The sequence below is a fragment of the Paramormyrops kingsleyae genome, chromosome 10 (assembly GCF_048594095.1).
Source record: "Paramormyrops kingsleyae isolate MSU_618 chromosome 10, PKINGS_0.4, whole genome shotgun sequence".
In the NCBI taxonomy this organism is placed as follows: Eukaryota; Metazoa; Chordata; class Actinopteri; order Osteoglossiformes; family Mormyridae; genus Paramormyrops; species Paramormyrops kingsleyae.
This window is the reverse complement of record NC_132806.1, coordinates 3,595,626-3,613,740: the sequence shown is the minus strand read 5'-3', so window position 1 is coordinate 3,613,740 and position 18,115 is coordinate 3,595,626. Positions and strand designations below refer to the sequence as shown.

The 18,115-nt window shown below is 40.3% G+C and overlaps 1 protein-coding gene and 1 non-coding gene across 2 annotated transcripts in view; both read left to right on the top strand.

The window, feature by feature from the left end:
• The window catches only part of LOC111851973 (neurexin-2-like), a gene marked incomplete at its 3' end in the record, with an annotated part of 418,474 nt that overhangs the window by 123,247 nt on the left and 277,112 nt on the right, over positions 1 to 18,115 (top strand). The gene's annotated exons all lie outside the window — the stretch shown is intronic.
• LOC111851987 (U6 spliceosomal RNA) lies at positions 11,213 to 11,315 on the top strand. Its single transcript, XR_002840145.1, has one exon. It is a non-coding gene; the product is annotated as a U6 spliceosomal RNA (small nuclear RNA).

Sequence of the window (18,115 nt, the reverse complement as noted above, 5' to 3'; positions counted from 1 at the left end):
CAATAATCACGTTATATATAGGGTCTGTGGATGATTAGCTATTATCCGTGGTTTCGGCCATCTGCGATAGGTCTTCTAACGTATCACCCGCAGATACGAGGGGACTAATGTAATAATTAATCACTTAATCACTTAACACTACATTCCCAACTACATTTCACAGCCAGTTATGATATGCATCCATGGTGATCCTCGGGGTAAACATTTTATTTTCAACATTTTTTAAATTTTAGAAGAAACATTATTGTTATTATTGTTAACCAGAAAATCATAACATTTGTTATATTTATTTATAATTTCAATGTGAGTATTTTTTAATAATAATACATAAATAGGCATTTTTTTTACAGTGGAGGAACCTCTTTATTTAACTGCAAATATACAGGTGTTAAAGCGTACTGTATCTGAAAAACTTATCTGTGAATTTTACCACAGTGTTTTATACCATTATATCATTATTGAATAAGTAAATATTATAAATTGATTAAAATAGTACAGTCTATTAAATACGTTGAATGGAACGTTGATCGAAGTACCACGATAAAAAAAGTTACATTTTGATTAATAAGAATGCTAGCTAGAAGCATCTACCTTAAGCATATATTCATAACGTGTTTCTGTTAGAAATTGTTATAGGATACCAGGCACAATCAGAACAGCAGCCTACTGTCATATGTGCAGAATCCATTTTTAACCAATATACAGTACAATCCCAATTCCAAGAAAGCTGGGTTAGTATGGAAAATGCTAATAAAAACAAAAAGGAGTGATTTGCAAATTCCATATTCACCCTGTAAAATATTAAAAACACAACACAATTTTTGATGTTTTCCCATGAAATATAATTTGTTGTTTGTAAATATACATGTAAAATCTTGTGACTGCAATATGCTTCAACAAAGTTGGGACAGTGGAGTGTTTACCACTGTGTAGCATATATACACTGTGTAGCATATATACACTGTGTAGCATATATACACTGTGTAGCATCACCACTTCTTTTCACTTCTTGGGCACTGAAGTCACCAGTTTAAACAAGCAGAATATTTTACCACTCATCCATTATGCCAATCTTCAGCTGTAGAATTGTATGGGGCTTTTAATTATTTTGCACTTATGATAGGTCAGGACTGCAGGCAGGCAAGCCTAATTCCTACAGTCTCTGTTTACACAGCCCTACTCTGGTAATTCTGGCAGAACATGGGTTGGCATTGTTCTGCAAGGTGCCTCTGAAAAAGAATCTGGATGGTATCATATGTGGCTCCAAAATTCATAGGTATTTTGTGATTAATTGGTGCTCTCAGAGATTATCACCAGATTTGAATTCCCCATGCCATGGGCACTGACACACCCCATACTATAACAGATGCTGGCTTTGGACCTAATGCTGATAACATTTTGGTCCTTGGCTTTTTCAAATGTTGACCACTGTGTTAGTATCCATCTCAGATGGGGCCAATATGTGTTTGACCTGATATGACTTATATGGGCCCAACCCAGGTAACCCACATGGACCTGCCAGTATGTGACCTAGATGTATAACCATAAAGGGTCTCATGCTGAGTACCCAGTATGAACCCATATGTGATTGCCCTGGTAAAACCTATATGGGTCCTACACAGGAAACCCAAATGGGCCAACCCATATGTGACCCAGATAGGTTCCATTTGAATTGCCCAGTCTAAGCCCATACCCAGTTAAAACCCATAAATAACCTTTGTGAGGTCCACATGGACATATTGGCTGGGAAGCTCTGGGCAATGTTCTGCTGGTTTGGGCTGTACAGAATGGGATTAAGGGAAGAAAAACACAGACAATGGAATGTGGTTTTGTGGTGGTGTTATTCTCCTGTTGGCAGGATGAACAGTGGAACAGCAGCAGGGCAGGCAGGAGAGATGTCACAGGGACAAGAGTGGGCAGGCTGAAAGGACGTCACACGTAGATGAGGCTTCGCAGGCAGCAGGCCAGGCAAAATATCTTCAGTTCTGGGTCTCCAGGCTGCACACTCCACAAGGGGCAGGGGAAATAAGAAGTGCATAAGCCAAAGTAAGGGAGACTAGAGGCAGTGCAAACAGTTAGGTGAGTGCAATATGTAAGCTCCAGCAGATATGGCTGTGGCAGCATAAGTAGGAGGGAGAGGCAAGTGGGAACGCAGGCATGGGGAGTCCCTGAACGTCAACACTCTAATTCCACAAGGGAGTGTGAAGCTAGAGTTACACCACTGACAGTTCAGCTCATCCAAAGCCAATGGCACTGATCCCCACACTGTAGAAAAACATGCCGTTTCAACTACCTCGGGGCCTTAAGTTTTTGTTTTAACTCCATAATAAAATTTATTCTGAAGTAACTTAACGTTCTTAGTCAGTCAAAATATTGTAGTTTTTAAATCAAGACAAAAGCCTTAAAATATGTTACACATATTTTACAGAATATTTTAAAACCAAGGTCCAAGTGTCAACATCTTCAAACACTGGACATTGCTTTTATAACATATTATAAGGGCTTTACCGAAAATAATGCAACAGTGTGGATAACTTTTTTTAACTGCCGCAGGTGGTTCAAATGTCACATGTTGGTAGAGTAACACCTCCATACAGGTGTTTCAGAACGTTTTTCTTCATTGCAAGTGTATATTCCAAGCAGAAGCAACGTGCTGTCATTGAGTTCTTCACGAAGAAGATTGGTGTCCGTGATTGGAACTGATGGTCTCCTATTGTGGCGTTTTTTAATCAATGCTGGTTTCCCCTTCTTTAATCTTCTTCATCTATCTGTACACATTGCTCTTGTCAGTGGTATCTCTGTAAACATTCTGTAGCGTTCTGTGGATGTGGGACAGCCTGCACACCTCCTTCGCTCCTGATGGCACATTGCTTTTGCTGGGAATATATTATTCACCAGCAATGAAGAAAAAAGCTTCTGAAACACCTCTATGGGAGGAAGAGTTACTCTACCACCATGTGCAATCTGAACCACCTACTGTATGTCAGTTCATAAAAAACTTATGGCCACTTTTGGATTGCTTTCGGTATAGGCCTCACAAAATCTCCAAGTCTCAAATCCAAACCCCAAAAAGTATCAAATCACAAGAAAAACCACTGAAAATTGCACAAAGGTTCCAAAGCACATATCAAATCTGAATCAATCTGAATCTAGATGCTACAACTTTTTACCAAGTAACTTGTTACGGAGACTGTGCACCCGTGAGGAGCAGATGCTCCCATCAATGTTCAAGAAAAGCTTCTGTAGCACTTAAAGTGTGTATTTCAAATGCTTCAGGTAGTCAGCATTGAGAGCATTCATGAGACCCATCATTAATCCTAATGCCACATCCATGGTGACAAGCTGCTTTTGCAGAACAAGACAGATTTTTATTCTTTGTTTCCTTCTCTTCACAAAGGAAGTGGGACAGGATGGCTGTTCGCTTATACTGGTTGGAAACCTGAAATACAAACACACATGCGCACAAAAAAACAAACACTTAATAGAGAACTAATTGAATTAAATAACTTTATCAAATTAAATGAATTCAATGACAATATGAAAGTTTCATATGTGTAATACTTACATTTGCATCAAGCCGTCTCATAATGTTAAGTAGCTTTACAATCCCAAGGTCTGTTTTTCTGTAAAGGTCAAGCATTCAGGGCAGATGCTCATCAAGTCCACCAAAGTCGTTATCTGCGGGTGCGGTACCTTCAGATTGGAAGCATGCTAATATAACACCCATATTCAGAAAAGGGGATAGAAGTAATCCAGCAAACTATAGGCCAATCAGTTTAACTAGCATTACTGGAAAAATAATGAAAGCTATAATCCAAGTGAAAATGATAGATTACCTGGATGCAAATAACATTTTGAGGGATAGCCAACATGGATTTAGGAGAGGTAGATCCTGTTTAAGAGATCTACTTGAGTTCTTTGAGGAAGCTACAAGTGAAATTGATCACAAAAAGGCCTACGATGTAATCTACTTAGATTTCCAGAAGGCCTTTGATGTTGTCCCCCACAAATGGCTCCTTCTAAAACGCAAAGCTGCAGGGATTTTAGGAACTGTGGCAGCTTGGATCAAAAACTGGCTAACTGACAGGAAGCAGCGAGTAGTTATTAGAGGTACAATATCACAGTGGGCCTGCGTTCATCATGGGGTACTGCAGGGTTCAATTTTAGGACCACTATTGTTCCTAATTTACATTAATGATATTGACACCAATACATACAGTAAACTGGTTAAATTTGCAGACGACATCAAGGTGGGTGGTGTAGCAGATACTGATCTAGCAGCAGAGAGGCTACAACGAGATCTGGATTTAATTAGCGACTGGGCTGATACTTGGCAGATGAAATTTAACACAGATAAATGTAAGGTAATCCATGCATGGAGCAGAAATATAAAGTACAGATATTTTATGGGTTCCTCTGAAATAAAGGTAGCTGATTATGAGAAAGATCTCGGTGTGTATGTTGATGCTCCATGTCCCACTCTCGCCAGTGTGGGGAAGCAATAAAAAAGACCAATAGAATGTTGGGTTATATCTCTAGGTGTGTGGAGTTTAAGTCAAGGGAGGTGATGTTACAGTTATATAATTCCTTGGTAAGACCCCACCTAGAATATTGTGTGCAAGTTTGGTCACCATACCTTAAGAAGGACATTGCTGCCTTGGAAAAGGTGCAACGGAGGGCTACGAGAATGATTCCTGGTCTTAGAGGAATGTCTTATGAGGAGAGGTTAGCTGAGCTGAATCTGTTTAGCCTTGAGCAAAGGAGACTAAGGGGAGACATGATCCAGGTCTATAAGATTCTAATGGGTCTGGATGATGTTCAGCCAAATGGCTATTTCAGTATTAGTTTAAATACTAGAAATTGTGGCCATAAGTGGAAATTAGTGGGAGAACACTTTAAAACAAATTTGAGGAAGCACTTTACACAGTGTGTAGTTAGAGTATGGAATAGCCTTCCTGCTAGTGTAGCGGAAGCTAAAACCCTGGGTTCCTTTAAATCAGAGCTAGATAAGATTTTAACAACTCTGAGCTATTAGTTAAGTTTTCCCCAAACGAGCTTGATGGGCCGAATGGTCCCCTCTCGTTTGTAAATTTTTTATGTTCTTATGTTCAAAGAAGGAACTCAGGAGATCAGTAGACATCAGGTGGTTGAATTCGGCAAGAACCTTAACGGAATGAGAAGGAAAGTTTTTGTTTGTATATATTCAACAATACTAGTTACTCTAGTAGCATCTGATGACACCTTCAAACAAGATGAACTAAAAGTGACCTTAGTTACTGTTAGTTGTTATACGTTGTAAATTTCTTTGGATAAAAGCATTGCCACAATTTAACTATGTCAACAGAGAAAAATAAATACCTCTCTCTCTGTCAACAGTGCTGGCCATCTGGTTCCGATTTTACTTATTAGGGGCTTGTCATAAATAATCTTCTTTTGTCTCAAAGCATATGTGTTATCCATGGCAACATCAATTATTTTATTGGGGTTCTTCTTTTTCATTTCTATCAGAAGTATCTTTCTGTCTTCCTCAAGGGAGCTACAGTTGTGCCCATCAGGAAGATGTGTTTGGAAATTGGCTTCTGACCTCCTTGGCTACTTGATGTTCCATTTAGCTTTCCCATCTGTAGTCCTTTGGAGCCGGTTTACAGACAGTGATGTCCACCCTACGACACACAACTTCTGCCAATAATTAGCCCATTTAGCAATCTCAGTAGTGCCCAGTTTTCATGCCCATTTCCTCCAATTAAGCCACTATTAAATGTTCCTGTGTTTTCTGTAGGGGGTTGGTCTTTATCAAATCAGATAGACACAAACTGAGCCCTGTGGGAATCACTCTCTGTAAAACATCATGCGACACATGAGATGGAAACCCTGCTGAAGAATGAAAGTGCTTTAACATATTTTAAACACTCCCTCAATACTCTTCAGCTTTTCATCCCTACTCAGAGATAAAATATTTCCTTCCAATGAAGCTTTTGTTTGAAGTGTAAATGATCCACTCTTTACCTGAACAGTCTGAATATCCTTTTGACTTGCTAGACAACACCTACAGCGTTTATCAACATTGAAGGATTCTTGGAAGCCTGCTAATGAATGTGCTGCTAGGTTATTTGCTGATACAAAAGGAAATGTTCCCTAAACAGAACCCCCTAGTCTTTCTATGTAAAAACCTTGTTTTTTCAATGACTCTATGAAGTGGCTCTAAAACAGCAGAATATCCATATGTTTTCACATCAGTACTGTAACACAGCGAAGCGAGATTAATAGATGCTAGAGATGACCTATACTGAAGAGGTAGATTGAGATTTGTATTAACTAGGTTCTGTCCAAAGTCATTAATATATAACCTTAAGCAAATCCGGAACACAATGGTAGAGAAAAATGGATCTTCATGAAAATATTTAGCATCAGAAAAATTTTGATATAATACAGACTTTGACCCAATGTCTTCATTAAATACTTTGTCAAGTACATAATTTATATTTAACAACTCAGATAGCACAGGTAAATTTGGAACATATACCTTTTTCCTGCCTTTCACTGGATCCAAAATCTATTCCACGGGCTCAATAATCCTAAATTTTTTCCCAGAAAAACCTAATCATCTTATGTTCAGTGTGTAATGAACCAGACTTTGACAAGAATTAATGTTGTCCTGGTGTATTTATTGTTTCTGTAATCAGCGTAAATTTTGATGGCTCTACATTAATATTGTGCTGTGAAAGTACTCATGCTATTGACTTCTTACTTAGTTCCCCAGTGAGAACGCTAGCCTCATAAAACCCATCAATTATTTCTAGGGGAGTAACTTTGACACATGGAGGAGTGTTTGCATGCTCCAAAAAAGGGATGCCAGGTTCCGCTGCAAACACACCTCATCACCATCTTCAAAATGTTCTAAAACATCTGAAATTGGCTCATCCAATCCAACCACATTTCTAATGCCCTGAAATTCATCTTCATTCACACTTTGATGGTTACGTACCAACCTTTGTCTTAAGTCTGTAATGCAAGCAGAACTATGATAGCAACATGTGCAGTGAAAGTTAAATATACATTTGAACACAATGAGCAATCCTAATAAGGGCATTTCACAATTTCTTTATTGTTCACATGGCTACGTAAATGTGATTAATACTGCTGAAGATTACAAGATTCTAAAAAGCTACACAGTTCACAGAGTACTTGAGAAGCCACTGGATCTCTCCCCCACAGTGGACCATGTTGCCTAAATAGATGAGTCTTGAGGTCAATTAGCCTTCTGAAGGTGCAGAGTCACTATAAATACAGGAGAAGAAGCAAAAGCAGCTGTAGTGTCCATGTTTTATTAAAGTGTAATGCCTTTTGATGATGCGCTGATTCCACTTCATTAACACAGTATTATCCTCCAGAGATAGTCTGCAAAATATAATTAACAAGCATCTGCACTGACACAATTCAATGTATAAAAATGAACTGTGTTCCTAGTAATATTGTGGAAAACCTTAGAAATATTCAAAATATTAACACGAATTATGACACTGAGGTGTCTTAGGCTGCATCCACACGGCAAGTGTTGAACCGCATGGCGCAGGCAAAAAGTTCATATTTTTTGTGTTCACACCGCCAAAGGCAAACTGCCTGGTGCCTGCGAAAGGCCTGGACGAGTGAATACTACGTCACAAAAGAACACTTGCCATGATGATTGTAAAGTGTTTTTCGGTGTGAAACAAAATGAGTTATGTATAGTGATTTTAAGATGACATTAAATAATTTGAGGTACTGGGACACTGCAGTTCTTAGTTTGTCCTCCATGTTGTTAAGTGGTTTTGTTTCCAAGTCGCCGAACCTACCAGTCCCAAACCGAAGATGATATGTGACTGGATGCCGTTTTGCTAGAGGTTAGCGAACTAGGTGAAAGTTCAATTGATTTGAACTTTGATTAGTGCGGCGAAGCAGCAAAAACCATGTGGTGCTGCGCCTGTGGAGGGTGGGGCCACTATCCCCATTGACATACAATGGTGCAAAAAATTCACCACTTGCCGTATGGACACAGCCTTACTTTCAAATTATAGTGCTATTTTCAGCCACCTATTTGACGGTCTTCATTTGCAAGCTTGCCCTCATCTAAAGTGGATCCTGCTCTCTGGGTGTAGAATCCCACCATATTTCCTGCCAGAAACATTAAAATTAGCTATATAAACAATACAATAAAAAACAATAAGTTAAAATCATTAAATCTCATTATTTTTTGCACCCACATCTGCACTCACACTGTAGGCCTAACTGAGCAGTTACAGTAGGTAGAGCTAGAACTACAGTCACTATAAGCTAGACTGAACAAGTTTGTCTATACTTGAATATTAAGAGTGAGTCTGAGTTCTGCACATCTGCTGGAAGCCACAGCTGTGGATCTCTGTAAGAAAATGCTCTGCAGCCTGTTGTAGTTCTTTCTACTCTAGATTGTAATAGATGCTATGCTCCTTGAGATTGATGCAGGCAAGGTGGGTTGTAAGAGACCAGTAGATATGTAAGAATTTATGGTGCAAGGCCATTCAGTGCTTTATAAGTTACTAGCAATATTTTGCAATCAATCTGAGACTTAACTTTAAGTCAGGCATGGAGCATAACACAGGGCTCATATGATCAAATGTTTTAGTTTTTGTAAGAAGTCCAGCTGCTGTATTTTGTACCAGCTGAAGTTTATTTAAGGATCCAGATGGACAACCAGAGCATTACAGTAGTCCAGACTGGAAGTTATAAAGGCATGTATTAATTTTTCTGCATCATGGAGGGAGAGCACCTTCCAAAGCTTGGCTAAGTTCCATAGGTGGTAGAAAGCAGCTCTAGTAATACTTCTTATGTATCAAAACATAGATTTGAATCAAACAGGACACCAAGATCTCTGACCACTCTGTTAGGCTGAGTAGAAACACCACCAAGGTTGATGTTGTAAAACTTTTTTTGTGCAGTCTGAGGATCAACTAGCAGTATTTCTGTTTTTTCATTGTTTAACATAAAGACATTTTTTTGCCATCCACTGGATGTCTGGTAGACAGTCTTCGAACTAAGAGCTGGGATTAACAGATGGTTTAAGAGATATGCATAACTGTGTATCATCAGCATAACAAAAACCAACACCATAATTTCTAATAATGCTACCAAGTGGTACCATATATAAAGTGCATAGTAGCAGGCCCAGCATTGATCCCTGTGGGGCACTTTATTTAACTTTAGTGGGCTTGGAAGATTCATTGTTCACATGAACAAACTGATAATGATAAGTTAAATAGCAGTGACATCAAGAGAGAGCTGTCCTCTTAATGTCAGCCACAGATTCTAGCCAGTCCAAGAGAATATTATGGTTCGCAGTATTGAATGCTGCAGTTAGATCGAGTACCACCAATAAGGATAAACAGTCAGGGTCAGAAGCCATAAGAAAATCATTCATTACTTTTACTAGGGTTGTTTCTGTGCTATGATTTGGTCTGAAGCCAGACAGATATACAGTAATTCATTAGCATTATTTTTCTGTAGGAAGGAAGACAACTGATGAACAACAACTTTTTGTAGGATCTTTGAAATGAAAGAAATATTTGAGGTCTATAATTTCATAAATCACTAGTTTCAGCATTTGATTTCTTGAAAACAGGTCCATTTTGAAAGGTTTTGGATCATATCCTAGCCTAAGAGATGACTTTAGCTGGTTTAACAAGGTAGCGCTAATCAGTTGTTGCATGAGTAGGCCCGACTACATTCTGATGCACACCACCAGACCCAAGAATAGCAGCAAACGCTGTTGTTAAAGGATCACTGTCATTCTCCATGTGAATGATTGTCACCAACAATCATTCTCTGTAGGTGAGAGTAAGCTGGCTGTGAAGGGCAGCCACCCACTGGGAGCGTTACTCCAGGACCCGCAGACGTGCCGAGACCAGGCATGAACCGTCAACTTTCTGATCAGGGATGTATCGGCTACTTTGTTGACAGTTTTGTGTATATATGACTGCTTTATATTGATATTCCAGTTTTAGATGGAGAACCTTACAGACAGTATGATGTAAATAACCCTGTTCTGATGTTCATCCCAGCAGTCCTATTTACAGTTAGATATGTGGGACTCTGTTGAGGGTGTCATATGGTAGTTTGATCAGGGTGACCCTCTTTATAGTTTTATACTGATAATCCCACTTTCAGCTGGACAGATGTTTACTCAGTGATTAGAGCCGTGTTATTGAAAGTTTTACTTTGCAGTCATTGACAGTTTGATGTTGAACATTTTTATTTAATCTGAATAATCCCATCAACACTCTGGTCTGGGCAGTGCATTTGAGAGGTTAATATGAAGTATATGCTGGGTAGTTTGTATTGGGTGAGCCCATAGACAGTTTCACGTGATTATGAATGCTTCTTTGTTTTTCAAATGAGAATTCTCCCCAGAATATTTGTAATTTGGCAGAAATGCAACAGCATGCAAAAGAGCGAGAGGGAAATTAGTTGAGGGAAAATGGGTATGAAGACATGTTTGGGCCACTCAATGCACAATAACATTGCATGGACTACAGATAAAAGTTGAGAAGCCACTGTGCATCTGTAGTATTCAATAACAAGATGATTCCAGTTTTGTGGAAAAAAGTTTATCCTCACATCTTGTGTTTGGTTCTGTTTCTCACTGCCATTTTCTTACCTTACATTCCCCTTCAGAATAATCTCATACAGCCATTAATGAAGTAGTCCTACAGCTTAGAAAAATACATTTAAAAAATAAAAAAAGAAGCTGCCCTGTTTGCCCTCAGTGATGGATCTGATTTCTGAGCTTTTAAGGATTCATTCCCACCTGCCCATCTTTTGCACTACCTTACTGATAAGCTGTCTTTGTTCTGCCCTCTTCTCCGATTCCTTGTCTCTTCCCTCATTTCTCAGTTCAGAGATAAGTCTTTCAGCAGCATTTCCTCCCACTGCCCTTCATCAGTTTCCACATCCGCAATGTTTCTCATTGTTTAGTGGTATCGGCCTTGAGTAAAGAGCTGAAAATAACTAGTTCAGCAAGCTTTAATAGATTATTGCTGAAGCATGAAGTGGATATGAGGGGCTATTATGAATCCCTGTTGATCATTTGATCCTTAAATCTCACATGAAAATTTGTTAAACAGCATTTTAATAATGCACTTTGACTTGTGGAATTTGGCTTTGACAGTGAGGTGTTTTGAAAGCCAAGGAGACACTGAGTGACATATACTGGCTAGACTTATAATAAAATTAAAATGATACAGAAAAGATTAGCATGGCCCCTGTGCATGGATGTGAAAAATTATATATAGCGATGGAGTGTGGATCATCTGGACAAGTTCCTAACTCTGGTAACTCTCAATAGCCTGGTGAGTTAAAGAGAATCTGTGCCAGGTAATACCAAAATAAGATAGTGGAGCTCCATATGATATGTAAAAATCTGTCTCCCTCAGAGATGCGCCGGTATTTTCTGGTGCCGTGGGGCGTCATGTATAAACGGTGCATACGCACGAAAATGTTGCGTACGGCCGTTTCCACACTCACGTCGAGATGTATAAAAACGAAACTTGGCGTACCGCTACGCACATTCTCACGGCAGCTCCAAACATGGCATATGCAAATTTCTGCTTGGTTTTGTGAACGGACGGCACTCAGTGGGAAGTCATTGCTACTGTGGTTTACCTTTTTAAACTCACAATCATGACGCTGACTTTATCAAATACACTGACATTAATTGTATGTTGTTTACAAATGTACGGCACCTGATTTTTAATCGATTTGTAACAATAAAACGGTGCAGAAAATGACCGAACTATTACAACTACCATGGCAGCTCTTGCGTTATTGGAAGACATAGCTTATGGAAGAATTAGAAGAGAGGGTGTATTCAGGGATCATATACTGATTTTCTGGCCCATGATGATGACTGGCTTCTAAGTCGATTAAGATTTCCAAGAGAAATCCTTTTGGAGCTGTGTGCTAAACTGGGGCCATCATTACAAAAGCAGACGATGAGCAATTGCGCTATACCTGTTCCTTTACAAGTTCTGTCCACTCGCGGGTTCTTAGCCACAGGTGCTTTTCAGCGAGAACTTGCAGACCAATCGGGTATTTCTCAGTCAACACTGAGTCGCGCCATGCCGGCTGTATGGGACAGCATAATTTGCTTGTCACCCAGATATATAAAATTTCCTTACACTGTGGTTGAACAGGCAAATATTAAAGCGCAATTTGCAGCGATGTCCGGTTTTCCCAACATAGTCGAAGCTATCAACTGCACGCACATTGCTATAAAGTCACCTTCAGAGAACGAATTTGCTTATGCTTATGTAAATAGAAAGCACTTTCACTCTATTAATGTACTATATTAATGCATTGGGGGCACCTCTTCTACTAGAGTCTGTAAGAATAAACGAAAGTAACACCGCATCTGTGCCCTACGTGTTATTCATAAACATTCAAGTAATTCAAACAAGTATGGTACGAGAAAAACTCACCTGCGATGACATCGACGTCCCCCTCCTCCGATAAAAGTGTCCCCAATCATCGCAGCAACTAGTTGCTCAAAGGGTGTGAGACCGGGAATTCCGCTACCTCCGCCTGTGCTGTTACGGTGAGCAGCCACTCGTTTTTTCACATCAATTTTAATGCCCGACCACTTCTTTTTAATTTCGGCCACCGTGCGAATTTCGGAACCAACACTTTTAACTGACTCCGCCACGCTGTGCCACTCCGTCAACTTTCGTTTATTGCTGATGCCACTTATACCACCAAATAATATCACTTTTCTTTTCTCGATTTCTGCTAACATGACCTCCACTTCGCACTCGCTGAAATACTTCTTTTTCCCTCATGGTTTATCCATTGTTGTTTAAGAAAAACATAGAACAAAGTGGGCATTTATACAGATTTACATGTGCAAATACACATAATTATGGGCAGGTTGGGGGGGTGACTGTGGGCTTGTTCACGTACGTAAAATTTCACTCTCATTCGGATTTATAAAGGGAATGTGCATATATCTGTGCTTACGCACAGTTTTATGCATCTGGATTTTTTCTTGCTTATGCACATTCCTAGTTTTGTCCGTACGCCATGTTTTAGTGTGAATTCTACGCACGTCGTTATGCATGAGGCCCCTGGTCATCTAAAGGTCATTCATAAGGGCTTTTCAGCATGCAACTAAGAACCACACAAACAGCTGCAATACTCTGTTTAGTTCATGAGGCATAAACCATAAGACCTTGTTCACAGCTGTGAATAAATGCAGCACAAAAAGGATACAGAGAAGCAAGTATGCTACTTTGGCAGCATTTTGGAGATGAACTGTATATAGATAAATGATTCTAACAAATATGAGTGCTGTCACTTCAGAACGTTTTAAACATAGAGATTTGATATTGTAGAACAGTGAGGAAGCACAACCACTTTTGAGGCCATTTATTGATTGGCAAACCCAAGAAGGCAGCATGTGGCTCAGCAGATTAGGCCTGTGTGGAAGGTCACTGATTTAAATGCCAGAATAATCACATCTATGTTGGATCCTAGAGCAAGGCATTTAATCCCCCGAAATGCTACAGGAGCACTAAATAAATGACTGACCCTGCTCTCTGACTTCAGGCCTAGGGTTATAATAAAGTAATGAGTGAGTGAATGTGAACGAATGTTACATGTACACGTATAAAACACTTTTCAAAATACCCAAAGCGCTTTACAGAACCAATGAGAAACCACTTCGACCACCACCAATGTTTAGCACCCGCTTGGATGATGCGTCGGCAGCCATTCTGAGCTTATGGTTCTTGAATTCAGAAAATAAATTACAATTAAAATTCAAATTTAATTTGTCAGAAGCATCATTATACACAGTACAACCTGCAGTGAAATGCTTATTGCAATACTCCGAGTAAATATGGGTAAAAACAATTTAAAACTATACAAAAAACAATAGAAAGAGATTCGATATACTGTAGTACCGTCTATACTACACTGCCCGTCCAAAAAAAAGTCGCCATTTGAATTTTTTGTTGGGCCGCCTTTAGCTTTGATTATGGCGCATATTTGTCATGGCATTGTTTCCACAAGCTTATGCAACATCTCATCCTTTATTTTCATCCAGATTTGCATTCATTTCTCACCAAGATCCTGTATTGACAAGTGAGTTGAACCACTCCATAAAGCCTCCCTCATCACATCCCAAAGACTTTCAATGAGGTTAAGGTCACAACTCTGTGGTGACCAAGTCACGCGTGAAAATGATTCCTCATGCTCCTTGAACCACTCTTTGACAATTTGAACCCATTGAATCTTGGCATTCTTGTCTTGGAATATGCCCATACAAACAGGGAAGAAAAAATCCATTTATGATGGATGGAGGTGTAACCTGTGTAGGAATTAATAGCTCAAATAAATTTTAATATTCTCCACCAATATGTTTGAATTAATTAAAGTTTAATTAATTATTATTTAATGCTGATTATTAATCAATTGTTATGCCGAATGGTCGGCTCCTCCAAACTCAATTGCGGTATCCCTGTGAGTCTGTTAATGTGAGACCTAAATGGGATTCACTAATTACCAGTATCGCTTAGTAACCTGGGTTAGAAGGCTCGTCCAGCGAGCTGCATCACCAGGTAATGTACACGATTGGTAGCGAAGCTCCCCTCACGGCCAATGAGAGAGAGAATCGCGATGTTTCAGGCGAGTTTGAGGTTCAGAGCGTGTAGCAAGATCTCACAATGGCAGGAACTTATTATGAGACACACAATGACGGAGGCTAAAGTTGTGTAAAAGACATGCATTTATTCCTAGCTAACACTACAACTGACATAAGACAGACATTACACCGAACACCAACAACAAACACGAAATAACGGAATAAACAAACAATGTAATTATGAAAATGCAATGACCGGATTTAAATGAGTAACCTGAAATGGGAAATACTGTTCTGCAAAGCAAGCATAGTTTGTGGAAACACGACCCTAAAGTCTTATAGCAGGTTAAACAGAACAGCTTAAGTTGTTAGAATGAAAGGAAGTTGGTTTACTTGGTTGAAGAGTGGGGGGGGGGGGTCTTGGCAGTTGATGGCAGAGCTGCTGAGCTGATGGCACTCAGAAAGGCGCGGCGTTTGGAGCAGTGGAGTGGAGTCCCTTTAGATTCTCTCTCCTGGTGAAGCTTTGTCTTGGGTGCTGTTCTCTGTTCAGCTGGGCCTTCACCGGAGGGCTTCTTGTGGGTTTCTCTTCTCCCGGGCTGATGTTCTCCTTCGGGCGGATGGTTTTCTCTGCGCCGGCTGGCGGTTGTTCTGCTCTGCTGCTGGTTGTTCTCTGCTCGCTTTTGTTCTGAGGTGCCAGGATTTTTATGCTGTAAAGTCCATGAATAGGGATGACCAGGAATTCGACTCCTGGCCCAATGGCTGGCCATCCATTTGGCGGGCTTTCGGAAGGGGGTCTGTTTCAGTCCTTTTGGGATTTATGGCCCGCCAGATTCTACCTTTACTGATGATTTTCATTAAGCTGTTATAACTTTTGATACATCCACTTTTATGGTAATCACTGACCAGATTTGGAATCAGGGGTGATTAACAATCAGTTTGATACCAAATATGCCATACCAGCTTCACAGGTACATACCTCATACCATCTGCATTAATTGATTAAACAATTAATTATTGTATCTATGTGACTGATTCACATCAGTATAGGATACAGGGGTTTTGGGTTGCACCTCAACAGATGTTACACTTTGTGCGGATATTACATCGAATATTCCTATTACAAACAGCACATCTTATCCATAGATAGGCGTGGCCGTTAGTTTGTGGTAATATCAATATAAGTTGCACATCTGGAAACAACATATTTTGTTTTGTGTGGCTTGTGCCAATTCATCTTCTCCAGAATGGATAAGATACACCTTAATTCAGTTCTTTTAACATAGCATGGTAGAAACAAAGAAACTTGGTGACTGTCCACCAAGATCAGATAAGGACCACAAAGGAATGTTGGAAGAGAAGGGGGGGTTTTTAACACAGAAGACTCTCTAAAAGTTAGGACACATACAAACATAACGTATCTGTATATTGAGACTAGTAGTCGTGAGTAAATCAATATACAGCGTATACAAAAGCCAAACTTAAATGAAACTTCCTTTAGGGTGTTTGTCTGTTGGGTGAGTGAAATGTAAGGCAGAGTGTATGTGGAGGGGGTTGGGTGCCAAGTCGAGGGACCCCTGTCCGTGAATTCCACTCTGCTTGTCTGTAGGTCCCTAAATCTTTGGGCAATAAAAGTTGGAGTGCTAGCCTCCCTGGTTATCTGTGTGTGTGTGTTTGTGTGTGTAACCCCCCTTTGGTGCCTCTCGTACCAGGCTCGGCCTTGTCTCAGGCCACCTGGAATTTAAGCCCTGTGATATGTGCATGTGTGATCCTACACCTGGCCATTCAGTAGATTCAGGTACTCAGCTGACTTTACTTTATTGCTGCATAACGTTGCTGAGCTGTAATAATGATCCAGCCATTGGCTTTTAAGTATTTGCTGATATAAATTCAAATGGTGACGTTTTTTTTGGCCAGTGTATATACAGGGATATACAAAATATATATGTGCTATATTGCAAGTGAGATCTAAGATATAAATAGAAATATTGTACATATATTGCACTATAGAATACTATTGAACATGAAGTTTACAGAACAATGTGATGGCATAGATGTATGGAATGAATAATATAATATAGCCCACAGTGTTATGCTTTGGGGGAAATGAGTGAAAGGTTGATGATGACACTCCATCACAGTCACTCTCATGCATACTGGGTATTGTCCTGGTTCAGACACCAAATAGCTTGAAGGAAGAAGCTTCTCCTCATTCTCTCTGTGTTGGCCTTTAGGAAATAAAATGGCTTCCCTGACCTCATCAGTGAGAAGAGTTCATTGTTGGGGTGGCTGGGGTCTTTCATGATCTTCCTGCCTTTGGTTCAGCACCATTTGCTGTAGACAGACTGCAGGTCAGGGAACTTGGTGTTAATGATGCACGTGGCTGATCGCACCACTCTGGAGATTGCATCAGTCCTGCATTGTGCTGTTCCCAAACCAGGTGGAGATGTTTCCCATCAGGATACTTTCAATTCTGCAGGAGTAGAAATTCCTTAGCACCCTCTGAGGCAGACGGAAATGTCTGAGGCGCCTCAGATGGAACCGACACTGATGGGCCTTCTTGGTCAGGGAGCTGGCGTGGGGTGATCATGACAAGTTCTGTGTGATGTGGACACCCAGGTACCAGAAACTGTCCACTCTCTCCACTGGGGTCCATTGTAGTTCCTCACCTACTTTGTGCAGTAGTCCACAATCAGCTCTTTTGTCTTGCTGGCGTTTAAGAATAGATTGTTCTCATGGCACCAGCTCTACAGGTTACTGACCTCCTGCAGGTAGACCTTCTAATTATTATTGGACATTAGGCCTATCATTGCAGTATCGTCAGCAAACTTGATGGTGGAGTCTTATGAGGCTATGCAGTCATACGTGTACATTGAGTACAGTAGGGGGCTAAGAACACAACCCTGGGGGGCTCCAGTACTGAGGGTAATTGGAGGGGAGACATGTTTTTCTACCCTTACTGTTTGTGGTCTGTCCGTAAGGAAGTTGACAATCCACTGACACAATAATGGTCCCAAGTCCCTCAGTTTGATGAAGAGCTTTGAGGGGATTATGGTGTTAAATGCTGAGCTGTAGTCCATGCACAGCACCTTCACATAAATTTCCTCTCCCAGAGTTTAGGTGGCTAAGAGTTGTATGGAGATGATGTGCAATAGTATCATCGGTGGAGCAATTTGGCTGGTAAGCAAACTGTAGGGGGTCTATGGTGGCAGGAAGTAAAGAAGTGATGATGTCTCTGACCAGTCTTTCAAAGCACTTCATCACAACCGGGGTCAGTGCTACTGGTCAATAGTCATTGAGACAAGTGGGCTGTTGTTTTTCGGGACAGGAACCATGATGGACTGTTTAAAGCATTTGGGGATCACTGCCTCAGCCAAGGAAAGGTTGAAAATCTCAGTGAACACCGGTGCTAGCTGGTCTGCGCAGGTTCTCAGGACTGGTGTGAACTGACCTCCTGCAGGTAGACCCAGGTCA